The sequence below is a fragment of the Balaenoptera ricei genome, chromosome 14 (genome assembly GCF_028023285.1).
Source record: "Balaenoptera ricei isolate mBalRic1 chromosome 14, mBalRic1.hap2, whole genome shotgun sequence".
Lineage (NCBI taxonomy): Eukaryota > Metazoa > Chordata > Mammalia > Artiodactyla > Balaenopteridae > Balaenoptera > Balaenoptera ricei.
Window position 1 is genome coordinate 4,676,611 of NC_082652.1, and position 18,505 is coordinate 4,695,115.

Genomic DNA, 18,505 nt, shown 5'->3' on the forward strand with positions numbered 1-18,505 from the left:
ATTTAAGAAACGAATCGCATCTTATCCATGTGCCCTGTGTGTTGCAATACAGATATTTTATAGGAAGGATATTTATCTTCCAAATCCCAGCTCTACTATTTTCTCACCTGGGGACTTTGGGCAAATTATTTATTGTCTCAGTGCCCCAGTTAGCTCATCCTGGAAATAGTTGATAATAAGCAGTAACACAGGTCATGAGGTTGATGCGAATATTGAATTCTTGGCTTTGATGGTTCTAGCCAAGATTTCTTTATCGAACACTTAGCCCCTGGGAATACTGACGTGGGCAACTGGTTCCATAAGTCAAAAGAATTTCCTGTCATTAATTTGTTTAAAAACCCAATTAATTAAAAAAAATATCTTTACTCTTGCTCTCCATCAAACAGCCATTATGGCTCCTTTATAGATCTTCAAAAGTCAGTCCTTTTTCTTCTTCTGCACAAATACTGGGACTCCTTTTATTTTCAAAGGTATATTTGATCTCTTTAAAAAATATATATTGACCTCCTTTCAAATGCATATTAAATTTCATTTCAAAGCCAGCTTGCTGATGAATGAAAAGCTCTTTCTCCCCTGAAGATCACAAAGAATCTTTGGAATGAGTCAAGGAATGGGAGACATTTGGGGCAAATTCAGGTGGAAAAGAAAGTCTGCAATTTTGACGTCTTGGGATGTAGATTATGATGGACTCAACCTGTGGTCTCCTTCTTTCTTGCTGTTCAGTCTTTATGAATCAAAAGTATGGGTTTTAAATTCTGCCCTTTCGCCATCTATTCTCCCACAAGAATATAAATACAGTCGTTACATTTGATGTCTCTTAGTGTGTGACAGTCTTGAGGGCATCCTGTCTGTTGTCACATTTCTTTTTCACCTTGGTTCTCCTCCAACTTTCCCAAGCCCCCCCACTTTTTCCTTCCACCTGTATTTATTAAGGAGAAAGTTGAGAGGAGAGGAGAGAAGTATCGTGATCACAGACATTTAACGGTGCTTGCCAAGGCCAAGTCTGAATCAAATCTTCTCCATGCCAAAGATCGTGCTTGTGTTCTGACTCTGAACAAGGGATCATGGACAGTGGGGTCAGTGAGCAGCTCTATCGTCTAATTTCGAACTGAACTTCGACCCCAGGGCATGAAGGTACAGGACGCACATTCCATTCCAGCAAAGATCAGGGAAAGGAAATTCCATCACATCTCCCAGCACAAATAGTTCAAGCCTGTGGGGTTCCCACTCTGCTGACATGAGTGGGACGCCGGTGGGTCAGTGACAAAGGTGGTCCCTGCCTCCCCTCTGTCTCCTGTCCTCCACCCCGAGCTGTGTCTGCTGTAGGCAGCACTGGGGGGGACCCTGGAAACAGAACCCCCAAAGCATACAGTGACCTTTCAATCCAGCAACTGCGACTAGACTTTTCACGGTTACCAATCTAGATAAATTTGACTTTCTGGGTTTTTTTAATCCTATTATATTCTCCAATATTTTGTTAATTCTCTAAGCTCTTCTCTTATATTTCCCAGATCTGCCTTAATAGTCCAGGCCCTCAATCTGTAGACTTCTACAAATGTGTTTATCTACACACTCAAATGTTACTGATTTCATTCACAAAGGCCAATTATAGCCCAGAAGAGAACTGTTCCTAAGGACTTTGAGAACAGGGAAACAGCTAACGTGGATTTCACTGAGGTCTGATATGGCATGCTTGAATTTATGCCAGTTGAATTTACTAGACGAAAAAAATATCAGATTTCTTTGAAGTAAAACACCTTTTATCTCTGGGGTTTAGTTGAAAGCTTAATAGAAAAGAAGGTGCCAAACGTAGGGCTGGTAAGTCTCATTAAATTGGAAACTGGAGAATTATTGACTGCGTTAAATAATTCACCTTCATTAAGAGGAGAGGGGAAAACATCAGAAAAAGCTGTGTATCTTTTCACCCTTGAAATGCATGTGTTTGTTTTTTCCAGGTTAATATTTGTACTAAGGCACTTCTCCATCACTTCTGCAAATCATTCCTGACAAGTCTTTTCCTTCTTTCCACTGTTCTGAAGTGAACTGATAAGGGCACGGCAATGGAAACATCTCCAGCCCTCTTAGAGGGTGACTGGGCCTCCAGGAGCTCCAGATTCTCCTTCCTCTGCAAATTGTTGGCCAACCTACAAGACTTACTCCCAAGAGCATCTTCGCTATGTAACCTTTCCTGTCTCCTTGTGGATATACACACACAGGCAGAGTTAATGTCTCCCATATTTGTGTGCCTATAGACTTTTTGACATACCAACATTTACAGATGTGTTATATTTCATAATTTATACTGGGGCCCACCAGCTGAGTCCAGCTTACAGCCTTCAAGTTTAACCTGATAAAACAGCTTCTAAGGAACTCCTACAACTCAGTAACAGAAAAAATAAACAAATACACAATTAAAAATGACAATTAAAAAATGGGCAAAGGACCTGAATAAATGTTTCTCCAAAGACGATATACAAATGGCCACCAGGTATATGAAAAGGTTCTCAACATCACTAAACACTAGGGAAAAGCAAATCAAAACCAAAATGAGATATCACCTCGCACCTGTTAGGCTGGCTATTATCAAAAAAACAAAGATAACAAGTGTTGGTGAGGAGGTGGAGAAATTGTAACCCTTGTGCTCTGTTGGTGGCAATGTCAAATGGTGTATCCACTATAGAAAACAGTGTGGAGGTTCTTCAAAAAATTAAAAATAGAGTTACTGTATGACCCAGCAATTCCACTTCTGGGTATATATTCAAAAGAACTGAAGGGGATCTCAAAGAGATATTTTACACCTATTTTCATTGCAGGATTATTCACAATAGTCAAGACATGGAACAGGCCCAAATGTCCATTGACAGATGAATGGGTAAAGAAAACATGATACATACATACAATGGAATATTATTCAGTATTTAAAAAGAAGGAAGTTCTGCCATATGTGACAACATGGGATGGACCTGGAGGACATTATTCTAAGTGAAATAAGCCAGACACAGAAGGACGAATACTGCATAATCCCATTTATATGATGTATCTAAAATAGACAAGCTCATAGATGGAGGTGGGGAGAGGGGAGGGAAAAATGGTGACTTATTGTCCAATGGGCATAAAGTCACAGTTATACAAGAGGAATAAATTCTAGAAAGCTGCTGTACAATGTAGGTTCTATGGTTAACAATACGATGTTGTATACTTAAAATATTTTTAAGGGGGTAGATCTCATGCTAACACAAAACCAAACCAAACCAAATAAAAGGGACAAGAGGAAACTTTTGGAGGTGATGGACATATTTAATACCTTGATGGTGGTGATAGTATCATGGGTATATACAGTAAGTCTCCTACATACGAACAAGTTCTGTTCCGAGAGCGCATGTGGAGGTCCAATTTGTTCGTAAGTCCAACAAAGTTAGCCTAGGTACCCAACTAACACAATCGGCTACATAGTACTGTACTCTAATAGGTTTATAATACTTTTCACACAAATAATACACTGTACATAAAAACAAACACACAAAAATAAAACATTTTTCATCTTACATTACAGTCCCTTGAAGAGTACAGTAGTCCAGTACAGCAGCTGGCATCCAGGGGCTGGCATCGAGTGAACAGGCAAGAAGAGTTACTGACTGGAGGAGGGAGAGGAGGTGGGAGATGGTAGAGCTGAAGGATGGTCAGCAATAGGGGACGGAGGGCAAGCTGCAATTTCACTCACGCCTGAACGCACGTTCGCATGTTTGAAAGTTCGCAACTTGAAGGTTCATATGTAGGGGGCTTACCGTACATATGTCCAAACTCATCAAATCATATGCGTGACTGATACACAGCTTCTTTTGTGCATCAATTACACTCAAGAGTTCTGCATGTAAAGAAGTTGCCCCTCCCTCCTAACAAGTAAAAACCTGAACAGACTGAAAAATCAACAACTCTCCTTGAATCCATAAGAAAGGGGAGGACACAGGGCAAACCGCTGTGGCCATCAGGACCACAATGAGGCCATTATCTTTCACCCTGACAAGTGTTCACCACATTCTTGTTAAACATTTCAGTAGTGTTTCATCAATTACTCCAAAAAAGGGGGGGAAAAGATAGAAATGACAATCCTTATTAAAATATAAAATAAAACTTTTAAAATTCAACCCAGGGCTTCCCTGGTAGTGCAGTGGTTGGGAATCCGCCTGCCAATGCAGGGGACACGGGTTCGAGCCCTGGTCTGGGAAGATCCCACATGCTGCGGAGCAACTGGGCCCGTGCGCCACAACTACAGAGCCTGTGCTCTAGAGCCCACAAGCCACAACTACTGAGCCCGCGTGCCACAACTACGGAAGCCTGGGCACCTAGAGCCTGTGCTCCGCAACAAGAGAAGCCACTGCAATGAGAAGCCCGCTCACCGCAACTAGAGAAAGGCCGCGCGCAGCAACGAAGACCCAACGCAGCCAAAAATAAATAAATAAATAAAATTCAACACAAGGAAATTAAGATTTGTAAATAGAAAATAATAAGCTGAAAATGTAACATCCAAGCACTTTATTCCACCGTATTTTATAGCAGAAAGGATTTCACTCTCTGAACTATGTCCCTGCTTGGTTACTTCAACTCGTGATGGAACTCTAAGAAAATTAGGAATTATACCAGAAGCACAAGAGAGTTTCCACTGTGAAAAAAAAAATTCTAAAACCATGATTTACAACCTTGTTTGTGATAGTAAAGATTATTCAGCCATCCTTAATTCCGGATAATGTAATAAAAATGCCGGTGAGTTAACAATCAGTGAAGATGCCTACGTATAATTAAGTTCATTCGATTCAGATATGCACTGCAGCAACGCCTGTCTAGGGGAAGCAGGCCTATTTTCAAATTCTTATTCTTTAAGCCAGCTTCATGTAAGTACAAACTCTTAAAAAGCAGCGCACTATTTGCAATATTAAAATTAAATATGCCAAATAAGTAATTTTATACACAGTTTTCCAGAAAGCCCTTCACCCCGCATCTGATTGTAACCATGAATGCAAAATAGCATTTTACAATTTTATTGGCTGAATGAGCAGAACAGATTTAAATACATGCGTAATTCTTTTACATGGTACATACTGTAGCTCTGATTTCTCACACTGGATTTACTTAATTTTCTAACACAAAGTGTGGCTTCTGATAGAAATTGAATTTCCCCATATAACTACATCTAGCCATATAAACATTTTTAAAAGTTGAGTACAAAGTACGTTGGAATCATTATATCGACTTCATGGGATGGAAGGGGAGCTTTAATCTAACGATACCATAGTCTCTAAAAGAAACTTTGGCTTTTTGAAAGAGTGAAAATATGGAGGTCAGAGATTGAAAACTGGCAATTTTCAGATAAACTATAGGTGCTCTATAAAGCACCCTTTAGGTGCACTGTGTTTAAATTTCATCTTAATTAGTTCCCAATTTTTTTTCAAGAGTGAGATTTCAGATAAACAACCATATTTCAGCCCTCTCTCCTTCTGTTAGATTTCCTTAATCTTGGCCTGAATTCCTATGTGGCAACAATCAGCTGGATCTGAAAATAAGGACCCCCAGTTCACCTCAGTCCCGATGGTTTCCCATGCCTCTCACCCCTTGCTTCTCACTCAGGTATAAGTGTTCACTGCCCCAATAAGATTTTAAATTGTTTGTGGCAGTCTAGGAGTTAGGTGCACTTAGAATCAAACCCAATACAAAATTTGGCTGTAAACTGATGCCTATATAAGCCTTAGAGAGTATCGGAAGGAGAAATTAAGAAAACAATCCTATTTACCGTCACATCAAAAATAATGAAATACTAGGAAGAAACCTACCTAAGGAGGCAAAAGACCTGGACTCTGAAAAATATAAGACAGGGATGAAAGAAACTGAAGACGATCAAATGCATATTTTAAAATAATAAATGAGCATGGTTCGTGCTGTCAATTCATTGGAAAACTAGTGGGAGAGACAAACTAAACAGATAAACGGGGACATTAACAAACTAAGAACAAACTGTGAAAACTTTAGGAAAGATATAAATGTGGTCGCTTGGGAATAGTGGTGTGCTAGGCGGGAGGGCTTCCCTGAGGAGGTGACATTTGGATGGAGACCCGAATGGTAAGAGGGAGACACTAGTTCAAGACTGAGAAGAACATTCCAGGAAAAAGATAGCACATTCAACTGGTTTTCAGTTTCCATCAAGAGCACCCATTCTTCTGCTCTTAACATGTCCTGGGGCTCCATTTTTCTTTCAATGCAAATGTCCTTCTCCTGATGACCAGGGAAGATGAAGGCAACAGTGACAGAAGATTCAAAGGAACCTGATAGGTCAGCATGGGAACACACCACTTCAAGCTTCAGAAGACCTTGATTTACTGCCAATTTGAGTCAAACATCTTCTTTTAGAATACAGCTGGTGCTTTTCCAGAAACTCACAATTCTTTTGTTCCTGGTCCTCACCTCCTGTTAATTATCATTCCTTTAAGCCATTCTACTGAGCACAAAAATACCTCCACAAAACAAAGATAGATTGTTGACCTTCGAAAGCAAAAGTGTAGAAGTTACCATCTGATTGCAAAATAAACAGAGTTCATTCCAAAGAAGCATCCCATCATGTTGGGGTGAATGACGGCCTCTCTCAGAAAGCAGATTTTATTTAAATGCTGTAACACACTCAGGTCTCCACTGGATGGCAAACCATCATACCACTATTAGCTGTATTAGCTCTCCACACGTTATTCATTTATTTTTGAGTGGCGTTGAAGTGCTACATACCTAGTAATTAATGCCAGCAATTCTTTTTGCTATTTCTCTTTGGGCAGCGATTTCACATTTCTCAATCATTCTTCTTTTTTGTCTTCTGATTGTCTTCTCCCCCCACACACTCATTTTAATGGATGTGTGCCTCCCAAAACAATCAATTGCTTTTGGTTAATGGAATGTTTATAAAGGAAACTGTCAAAATCGAGTTCCATTGGTATTCATGATCATTTCTAAGATAAGATGAAATCAAATTCACTGAAAGTAGAGATTAAACTTTTTGTTCACTCTTTCACGGTCCTGGGAGCATTCCTTATTTTGCTGTAAGACTCAGTTCAGTGGTAAACACTTTGAGCTGGCCACCTTACAGCCATCCTGCTCCTTCCCTGCCGTTCTTAACCACAGAGACCGGAAAGCAAAAATATTTTCTGGATTCTCTTGTAACTAGGTGTCATATGACCCAGTTTGAATCAAGGTCACATACTTGAAATTTTTTAGGGAAAACAAACCTATTCAAATAAAAAGCAAAGACTTGTGAGAAGAAGTCTGTTGGCACCACCCACTTTTCTCTCCCTGGAATATAGATGTAAAGGATGGAGATATAGCAGTCATTTTGTGATCATGTGGCAGGAATCACCTGCTGAATTGGGGGGAAAATGAAGGAAGGATCTGGACTCTTGATGACAACATGAACGACTACTTCATCTATAAACTGCCCATATCCAGGCTTCTTATTACACAAAAACCTAAGTTCTTTATATATTTATACACTGTAACAGGTATTTATGTTACCCAGAGCTGAAAACATAATGTTACCATACCTCCCCCTCATTAAGAGCCTTGGACTTAATTCTCTATGTTCTCTCAATAAAGAATCTCCCCAAAGCATACCTTTTCTTATTATCCTTCTCCATGGTTACTAGAAAACTCCATTTCCTACCTATCAACACAGGTGCATGGGGTACAGTGGAAAGAGGACGATAAGCGAAGGTTGAAGTTTATCTGTGTCTCCCTTGCAGTATCTGCCAAGTTTGTGCGAATTGCTTTATTTCTCGGTTGTTCTGTGTCTGTGAAGTCTTACTCAGTGTACAGATCATGGAGAATTAAAATATTCCAGTTCTCTAAGCATTCAGTGTTGCCCTTCTAATCTGCAGGCATTCAAGAAGGAGAAGCATTTTTTTATGTGATTTAGCTCAGAAAACATGAGCTTTCATGTTGGGGGGGACATATCCCAGGAAGCCCTATGGTCAGTTCCCCATGTCGTGGCTTTTTGTTCTCTTCCTACTCAGAGGATCCTAGTGGAAATTAAGGATTATTACGTGGGAGATAGTAACACACCATGACTGCATGTCAATTACTGGCTTGTGACAACTGCCTCACAGAGGGTCTATGCTTAAGAAATTAAGAAAACACCCATGTGAACTTGGCTTATCTAAGCTCCTGCAAAACGAGAGTTTTGGAAAACAGTATTAAATTGTCATGGGCCAATTGTTACCACAATTTCATAAAATAATGGTTTCTATATTAGCCTGAGTTAATAAAAATAGTCTCCTGATGAAAAATGTATGTGATGAATAAAAGATGAGCATTTTTAAATCAGTTCTTGCTCTTCCCAGTCCTAATTACAATTATTTTTTGTATTCACGCAAAGATTTTTATTTTCAGAAAAGTAATCATGGTTTAGTCAATTCAACAATGTTGACTAGTGATGCGGATCATTTTTTTTTCAGTTTTGGTTTGCAAGCATTTCATTAAAATGCCTTTTGCTCCAGGTTTCACCCAGTGAATGGAATCTGTGAAAACAGAATAAATGTGACACCTCCTCATCACCTATTTTAAAAAGTGTCCTTGCATAGCTTCTAGGTGATCATTAAGCTACTTTCTGACTCTGTAGATTTACCTGTTCTAGACATTTCACACAAATGAAATCATACAATATGCGAACTTCTGTGAATAGCTTATTTCGCTTGGCATCACATTTTTAAGTTTCATCCATGGTGTAGCACATACTTCTTTCCTTTTAATAGCTGAATATTATTCCATTGTATTTTCATTATCTATTCATCACTGGTGGACATTGAGTTGTTTCCATTTTTGGCTATTATTAATAATACTATTATAAGCATTAAGGCCCACATCTTTGTGTGCAAGTGTCTTCACTTCTCTTGGGCAAATACTAGGTCATATTGTAATGCTATACTTATTATTTTGAAGAATTGCCAAACTATTTTCCAAAGCAGCCGTACAACTTTGCATTCCTATCAACGGTGAACCAGTGTTGAAATTTTACCAATTGCTCATCAACACTTGCTGTTATCGGTCTTCTATTCCATTTATCTGTAAGTTCGTCCCTTGCTTCTGTCTTGTTGTTTTGTATTAAGTCTTGAAATTGAGAAATGTGAATCCTCCAACTTTGTTCTCCTATTTTCAAGATTGTTTGGCTATTCTGGGTCCTTTGTGTTTCTATCTGAAATTTACAGTGAGCTTGTCAATTTCCACAAAGAAGTCAGCTAAAATTTTGGTTGTGTTTAATCTTTAGATCAATTTGGGAGTATTATCATCTTAACAGTATTAAATCTTTTGATCCAGAAACATGGGCTATCTTTCTGTTTATTTAGATCGTCCTTAATTTCTTTCAACCATGTTTTTAGTTTTGAGTATATATTTGTACTTCTTGTTAAAATGTATTTGTATTTCATATTTTTCCTGCCATTATAAATAGGCTTTTTGGAATTTTATTCTCAGTTTGCTCATTGCTACTGTCTAGAAATACAACTGATTTGAAACCTTGCTGAACTCATTTACTATTTTCTATGTATAAGATTATGACATCTGCATGTAGGTATTGTTTTACTTTTTCTTTTCCAATTTTGATGTCTTGTGTTGTATTTTCTTGACTGTATGCCTGAGCTAGAAAATTAATTTCTTTCAACACTTTTTTTTTTCAACATCTTTATTGGAGTATAATTGCTCTACAGTGGTGCATTAGTTTCTGCTGTATAACAAAGTGAATCAGCCATACGTATACACATATCCCCATATCCCCTCCCTCTTGCATCTCCCTCCCACCCTCCCTATCCCACCCCTCTAGGTGGTCACCAAGCACCAAGCTGATCTCCCTGTGCTATGCGGCTGCCTCCCACTAGCTATCTAGTTTACATTTGGTGGTGTACATATGTCCATGCCACTCTCTCACTTCATCCCAGCTTACCCTTCCCCCTCCCTGTGTCCTCAAGTCCATTCTCTACATCTGCATCTTTATTCCTGTCCTGCCCCGAGGTTCTTCAGAGCCTTTCTTTTTTTTTTTTTTAGATTCCATTTATATGTGTTAGCATACGGTATTTGTTTTTCTCTTTCTAACTTACTACACTCTGTATGACAGACTCTAGGTCCATCCACCTCACTACAAATAACTCAGTTTTGTTCCTTTTTATGGCCGAGTAATATTCCATTGTGTATATGTGCCACATCTTCTTTATCCATTCATCTGTCGATGGACACTTAGGTTGTTTCCACGTCCTGGCTATTGTAGATAGAGCTGCAATGAACACTGTGGTACATGACTCGTTTTGAATTATGGTTTTCTCAGGGTATACCCAGTAGTGGGATTGCTGGGTCGTATGGTAGTTCTAGTTTTAGTTTTTTAAGGAACCTCCATACTGTTCTCCATAGTGGCTGTATCAATTTACATTCCCACCAACAGTGCAAGAGGGTTCCTTTTTCTCCACACCCTCTCCAGCATTTATTGTTTCAACACTGTTTTATAGCTTTCAGAGTACAAGTTTCGTGATTCTTTTGTCACATTTTCTTAAGCATTTTTTTTTCTTATGAAGCTGTTGCAAATTGAATTGTTTGCTTGATTTAATTTATATTATTCATTCCTAGGGTATAGAAATACAGTCGAATTTTTTGTATATGTATCTTATCTCCTGCAAGCTTGCTGCATTACTGAACTCTTTCATTAGTTCTAAAAGGTTTTTAAAAATGAATTTCTAAGCAGTTTCTAAATACAACATCATGCCATCTGCAAATTGCACCGTTTCATGCCTTCCTTTTTAATCTGGATACCTTACAATTTTATTTTCTTGCCTAATTGCCTTGGCTAAAACCTCCAGTACAGTGTTGAAAGGAACCTGCAGGAGGAAACATCTGTGTCTTTCATGATTAAGAAGAAACATTCAGAACCATCAAGTTTGATGTTAACTGTGGAATGTTTGTAGATGATATTTTCAGTTTCAAGGAAACTCTGTTACATTCTTATTTTGTTAAGCTTTTTATTATGATAGGGTACTGAATTTCACAGAATATTTTCTGAGTCTATTGAGATAATCATTGGGTCACTGACATTTATTCTATTGGTAGAGTGTACTACATTAATTGGTTTCCAGATGTTAAAATGACTTTCCATTGCTGAGATAAATCCCAATTGGCCATGGTACATATTATTTTCCATATGTCCCTGGATTAGTTTATTACTACTTTGTTGAGGATTTTTGCATCTATACTGAAGAGATATTGGTCTGTAGTTTTCTTTTCTGGTGAGGTGTTTGCAGGATTTGGTATCAGGTAATCTGGGCCTCAAGAATAAACAGAGAAGTGTTCCTTCCGCTTTAAATTTTGGGAAAGAGTTTGTGAAGAATTAGTATTAATTCTTCTGAAATATTTGGAATTCACCAGTGAAGCTCTGTGTCTGGGCCTGGGCTTTACTTTATGAGAAGGTTTTAAATGTATAATTCAATCTACGTAATCTGTGCTCTTCCCTGATCTGCCCTCTCTGCTCAAGCTCTGTGTCCTGGTGACTCAGCACCCTCTCTGGGCCCAGCCATTGCCTTTTCCCAGTGCAGAGTAGGAAGGAGATCATTCTAAAAGTTCCCTTTACCTCTGACAGTGTATGTTTTTATGACACCACCTTCCTTTTTAATCTGGATACCTTACATTTTTACTTTCTTGCATTATTGCCTTGTCTAAAACCTCCAGCCCCTGAACCAACCGGCCATGGAACCCTTTGCCTGTTGTACACTGGACTCATTACTATGTGAAAAGACAAATTTCCTTCTTGCTTCAGGCAGTTTGAATTCAAATTTCTGTTATTTCAATTTTTTTTTATATGTGAAAAATCTAAACTTATAAAAGCCAGCATTCTTCCACATACATAGGAAACAAAACAAAACAAAAGTTATGTGTCTAGTACAACAGAGTAGATCTAGGAATTGAACTTAGTTCTGCAGGTGAAATCAGATCAGATGGAATACCCTTATATAAAATGGTTGACCATATGGCGTCAAATGTGCATTATATGCTGGTAGAATGGTCAGAAAATGCAGTAATTTCAGGCTCATGTTTCTCCACGGCAACAATTGCCTAGAACTGGGCCCAGCCCCCTTTCAGAAAGGAGCAAATACCTTTAGTTCAACATGGTGTCCACGATTCCCTAATTATGGATAATGACCCCATTTCCCTTCCTTGCATCGTCTTCCCTGGAACCTACTGGCATTTGAGTTTCCACAAGTAGGAGCTATTTCAAGTCAGCACCCTAATCTCTTTCCCTGCTTGGTGGGATAACTAAATCCCCGATGTCCTGGATGGGCTCTTCCTCATTGTGAGCCTGGGATGTCAGCACACCACACAAGGCAAGGCCGAGGTGAAGGCCAGACAGATTGCAGTGATAAAGACACAGAAGCTGCATTTCGATTCAGACGGTGTATCACTCACATAGATGGAAAAGGACAAATAGATACAGTGAGACAAAGCAGGACCCTATGGTCCTTCCCCCCGATGTCCTCTGCCTGCCTTTTGTCTGTGGAAAAATACTAGCCAAAGAATAAGTTTAATCAGAGAAGTAAGAAAATGTGGAAACAAAGGAAAACAGTCAAAGGAGACCAAATAATAATAGTTTGGTCATTAAGCAAAGTCAAGGACCTTTAGTTCCTCCTCAAGGGCTAGAGATCATATCCTGAGCCGTGTCCTGGGAGCTGTCTTGTAGACACTGAAACCCACACCAGGTGGAAGAAGTTAACTACACGATGACCAGACTGTAGCCATGACATAAGCCGCCACAATTCCAGAACTGGCCTCAAAGGAATGGGAACAAACCGACCAACTGTGCCTAAAACAATCAAGATGACACTGGTCAGACCTCTGATGCTCAAGCTCAAGAAGCCTGCCAGAGCTGCCTGTGCTGGTCCTGCATGAAGCCCCCTCCCTCCGTCTATAAAAGCTCTTGCCCCCGATTGTCAGTTGGGGGGAGTCGGCCTTTGGACGGGCGTCCCCCTCCCCAGGTTGCCGGCATCCAAAATAAAGCAAACTTTCCTTTCCACCAACCTGGCCTCTTCATTAGCTTTCAAGCATCGAGTAGCTGGATCCCATTTCCGGTGACAGTAAGAGCTAGTTGCTCATAAGCTTTGTCCTACACCTCAAGGGGCCAGGTGACTGCCACCCTGTTCCTGAGGCCTCGTCTCCATTTTCACGGAGGTGGGACAAAATGCCACGGGGGGTGGTCTCAGAGCAGACCCTACAGGCGTCCCACCCCCTTATGTTCTGGGGGAATCATCGGGGGTCCTCCTAAGCTCCTCCTTATGTGGCCTCTGGGGATAAGTTCACGGATATTCACCACTATGGGGCTGTCCCCCTACAGTAGGCCTGTTTGGGAATATGGTCAAAATATCCATGAGGGTCAAATTAAACTATGATTGTGAGAAGAGTTAGAAATGTTCTTTCACTGTTTCACTCTAATAGAAAATTTAGGGAACTAAATTCAATAGTTGCCTGTCACTTCTATGAACTGACATTTTTCACCAAACTATCTGATGGTTGAAAAAAAAATTAATATTTGGGCAGGAATATACAGGTTTCCTTATAATGTTTAATCATCTTTAGCTTTTCGTTCTCTGAAAATATCTGGTATGCGTGATGCCAAGGTTTTGTTTCTTAAAGAGTTGAATTAGGTTTTTGCAAAATTTTTCAAGGGTCACATATGGATTTTTTTTTTCTCCTTAATACATACATTTATGGAAGCAAAGAACATTGATTTGCAATTGAGAGCCCTTAGGGAAAGCTGTCAATTATTGAACCCTCCTTATTACCCAGACTAATCTTTAAAACCCAATCTCAACACTGTCTACACAGTAACTTGGAGCTTTTGATTACAAGTCCCTGTACAAGTCGGTCAGCCACTGCTAATTCTTGCTGCCAAGAAGGTGCTGAGAATTTAAACTCTTTGCAGAGAGGAACACTTCACCTTTCTCTCTGGGAATGAACCGAAATTTGGTCGTTGTCTCCTGGGAGGACTTGGAGCAGCAATGACCACTGACAAGAACGTGTTTTTAAAATAGTTTTCACCTCATGGAAAGAGAGTGGCTTCCTGATTCTCACATGGTCATGTCTCCCTCAAGTGAAAAATCTCTAACATTTAGACCGTTTAGGGTTTCCCAATGTGAGCAATGGACCCTGGGCCAGATGGTTCTCTGTTGGGGGCCGTCCTGTACATTGTAGGATGTTGTCAGTGTCCCTGCGCTCTACCCTCCACTCCAAACCCCACATGGGCACGACCAAAAATGTCTTCAAGTTGCCAGATTTTCTCAAGGGGACCAACTTTCCAGCCCCCAGGTGAGAAGCACTGGATTAGATGCTTAGTGGTATGTAATGCCACTGATTTTTTTTCCCATTAAATAACAGTGTTATTGAACCAAACTCGGGTCCACTCACCCGTGCACAGTAAAGCCAATCTACTGACACCAGGTTGTGGTGAAGGAAAGTGCAGCGTTTATTGCAGGTGCCAAGCAAGGAGGCCGGGGCCACTAGTGCTCAAAAGACCCGAACTCCCCAATGGGTTTCAGCAAAGCAGTTTTATTTATTTATTTATTTATTTATGGCTGTGGTGGGTCTTCGTTTCTGTGCTAGGACTTTCTCTAGTTGCGGCAAGCGGGGGCCACTCTTCATCGCGGTGTGTGGGCCTCTCACTATCGTGGCCTCTCTTGTTGTGGAGCACAGACTCCAGACGCGCAGGCTCAGTAGTTGTGGCTCACGGGCCCAGTTGCTCCGCGGCATGTGGGATCTTCCCAGACCAGGGCTCGAACCCGTGTCCCCTGCATTGGCAGGCAGATTCTCAACCACTGTGCCACCAGGGAAGCCCAGCAAAGCATTTTTAAAGGCCGGGTGAAGGAGAGGGTCCCAGGGTGCGTGATCAGCTCATGCACAGTTCTCTGATTGACTGATGGTGAGGTAACAGGGTGGTGTCACAGGGGTTCGCGTTATCAATCCTCAGGCTCCAGTAGATCTGGGGGCTACCTGCTCGTGGTCATCAAGTGGTTAACGTCTTCCATTTGGTGTGGTTTTAGCATCTGTAAGATAACTCAGGAATGTGCATCAGATACTATTATCTGGGTACTTTAAAGAGGAGTTAAAGCCCAGGATATGGGGGAGGGTCTGTCCCAGGAAGATCCCAGAGGGTCCTGCTCAGGTACAATAGCAGATACAGATTTGAGGTTCTGGTCGTTGTAAAGTTTAGAGACAGACAGTGAGCAAGGTTCACCTTTTTTTCAGGCGGCAAGTCCCTCTGGTTTAGCAATTGGAATATCAAAGTGAAGCAGTCAGGGTTTTTCTGCAAATAAATAGTACTTCTCACCAAACTGTGAAAGAAAAAGGGAAAACAAAAGTTCTCAGTATTATTTACTGGAAATGGAGAGTTTAAAGGTGAAGCTGAAAGGTGGAGACGCAATAATGGTGAACAGTTTGTGCAGGCTTTAAATTAGGAAAGTGAGGGAGATTTATGAGCCACAGACTTAGAACACAGTGAGTATGAGAGTTAGAGTTGCATATACTAATAACATAGAACAGGAGAGGCTTAAATAAGACAGACCTGTTTTTTCTTCCTCTTATCTAACATAGAATCCTGCAGTGGGGAGTCCAGAGCTAGTGCAGAGGAACTTCATTGCCATTATTTTTTAGACTCATTCTATCTTTCCACTTTGCCATCTTTATCACCTGCTTTTATCCCCACAGTTGTCTCGTTGTGGCAACAGGCTTCTGTTGCACCAGCCATTGCATCAGCATCCCGAGGAATGGGAAAACTATAAAAGGCTAAGTGCCAAACGGAGTCAGCATTCTTTTATGGAGCTTTCCTAGAAGCCCTACTCAATAGCTTCCGTTTAAATCTCACTGTCCAAAAATAGTCACGTGGCCGTTTCTGTCTGTAAGCAAGACTGTGAATACTAGTCTTTATTTTTACCTTGGCCTATGGCTACCCCGACCTGTCAGAGCACCTTAACTATGACACCCAGGATGAATGGACATTGCTTAGGTAACATTGGAGCGTTGGCCTCAAAAAGACTGAATGTTAAGGTAAGACTGGGAGGAATATTAGAGTTAATTTTAATATTTCACAAGCATGTTAATTATGCACGACTTACAGATTTTTGATATTTTTTGAGTACCATGTCTATCTCCCTTTTCTTAGTGTTTGCCTTTGAATGTACTCATTTGTTTAACTTGATTTTGCTTGCAAAAAGAACTTTATATTACACAGTAAATGGAAAACCGCTTTGCCCCTAGGGCAGAGACACAGCCCTTTACAGATGTTTCCACACTTTCCCGGCTACTCTCACAACTCTATCAGGCATAGTTTTCCTGACAGTACTATCGATATTTGGGAGCAGATATTCTTTGTTGTGGTGATCTGTCCTAGACAAGGTAGGACGTCTAGCAGCACCCCTGGTCTCCACCATGAGATGCTAAATGCCAGTACCACAAGCAAAAATGTCTCCTGGGGGAGCAGCAGACGTTTCCCTGATGGAAACACTGGTATCGACTCTTATTCCTATAATTGATTCTTATTCTACAATACTCATTTTAGCTATGCTTCTCTGATGGGATTCTGATGGATACAGAAGATGATTGTAAAATACAATAAAACTATGCAACAATATAAAATTCTTGCGGGACTCTTACATAGAAAAGATTCCAAGCCTGAAGTTGCGTCTCTCTTGGCTAAATAGGGAGATTAAAAAGTGTAAAAATCCTGCCAGGACCAAAGAGACTCTCCTCTTAATGGAACCAAAATCAAAAGGTAATTGAAATGGAGATAATTTCTCTCTAAGTGATTTAATGTTATTTTATGCCATGCCTAGTGCCACCTAACACTAGCTTGTATGGTGACTGAGCCATGCTTCTCCGTGCTAGGCAACACTGATCTGCTCTAACAGGTGGAAAGGAAGCCCAGGAAGGGAAGGAGATTTATCCAAGATTTGGGTGGAGGCGTAACACATTTCCGTAATTTCTGTATTTTCTAAATCTCGGACATCTCTAAATTCATGAACATCCCAATATGTGTTTAAGAGTGTCAAGGTGTTCAGGTATGCATGACTCTTGGACCCTAGAACACGAGCTAAGAGGCCCCAAGCAACCACAGCACGACATCACTTGAGTTTGGAAACCAGCTACATTCCTAGCATTCTACACGGTGATTGCATTAGACTTTGGTTTATCAAATGGTTTTTGGTACCTGCCCTTGTGGAATGTAAAACCTAATGGTTGATTTGTTTAAAAAGTACAGTGAAACAAGATTAATAATAACAGCAACCACACAACACAAATTCTTATTCCACATCAAAGTAAAAGCACGTAGTTTACTTCAAATAAAAAAAAATTGCACTGACATTTTTTTTTTCTTTTTGTGGGTATTTATTGATGGATTTCAGTCCCTAAAAAAAAGACCATGACCCTCGATTCGACTCAGTCTTTCACTGAGATACGGAATCATTTTTCTTCTTTGGACATTCAATTGGAACTGGCAGAGAACAGTACTTCTTTGAGTTAAAAAAAACACGAAATTACTTTATTTCTTTCCACAGGAAAAAAAAATCAATAGATTTTCAAGTCAAACTTGATTTTATTTTCAATGCTTTGCTAAAACATATGCCATGGTTCTATTTAGGATTACAAGAGAGCAGGGGAAAGGTTAAATGGGGACAAGCTGAGATCAGTGGCCTCATAGAAGGGCAGCATCAGACTTTTGGTCCTCATTTGTTTATGGACCTCATTCGCTTATGGACCTCATTCGCATATGGACCTCAGTGGCACTTGCAACTCTTACTCGTTTAACAGGAACTATGCCCACTCATAGGCAAGGAAGCTTGCCCTGAATCTAACCCAGGAGAAATTTGTGTACTTACTTAAACTTACTTTTCCCCTATCATTGGTATTCTTACTAAACTTTTAATTCAAAGCTGAGGTTTAAATTCCTCACAGAGCTGAGACATTAGCGGAGGATGGAAAGACATCCATCCATCTTCAACTGATAATGCCCTTAATATGCTGGGAGGCTTTGTGCTCTGTGGCTAATGATCAATTATGCAAGTTCATTCTTCCACGCCTCTGGGCTCAGATGTGAAGTTCATGTCTTACGCAGCTGGAGCCCTCTCTATGGCTTTGAGTCAAGAGGATGACCAAAAACACTCAGAACCCACAGCCCCTGGGCCCATCCGGCTGTGCTCACAGCATACAGACCACTCGTCTGAAACTATTCCCTGCAGCCCACATCCCAAACCAGACACCGAATCTGGAGGTTTTAAACTGATCTCTGCAGGCCGTAATTTCTCTAAGGGCTGCTTTCTCTTTCTCATAACCCCTTCAGTGTTAACCTGTGCCATGTTAAAAACCAAAAGAGAGTTGGATAGTCTGAATTTGAAACTGGGAGATTTCACATTCAACTCTGCTTCTCTTGGAGAAACGATTTTATCTGGTAACCCTGGGACTT

At 40.4% G+C, this 18,505-nt stretch overlaps 1 long non-coding RNA gene across 7 annotated transcripts in view; it reads right to left on the bottom strand.

Moving 5' to 3' along the window:
• The window catches only part of LOC132347437 (uncharacterized), a 213,312-nt gene that overhangs the window by 5,065 nt on the left and 189,742 nt on the right, over nt 1–18,505 (bottom strand). Inside the window, exons 5-6 of one of the 7 annotated variants that reach the window (XR_009497189.1) lie at nt 15,284–15,380; nt 14,492–15,092 (exon numbers count right to left, since the gene is read on the bottom strand). The exons of 5 other annotated variants lie outside the window; for them this stretch is intronic. This is a non-coding gene — a long non-coding RNA (uncharacterized LOC132347437). Of the gene's footprint in view, nt 1–14,491; nt 15,381–18,505 lie in introns of those variants that run through there. One more of the 7 variants, XR_009497187.1, reaches the window with a different exon arrangement.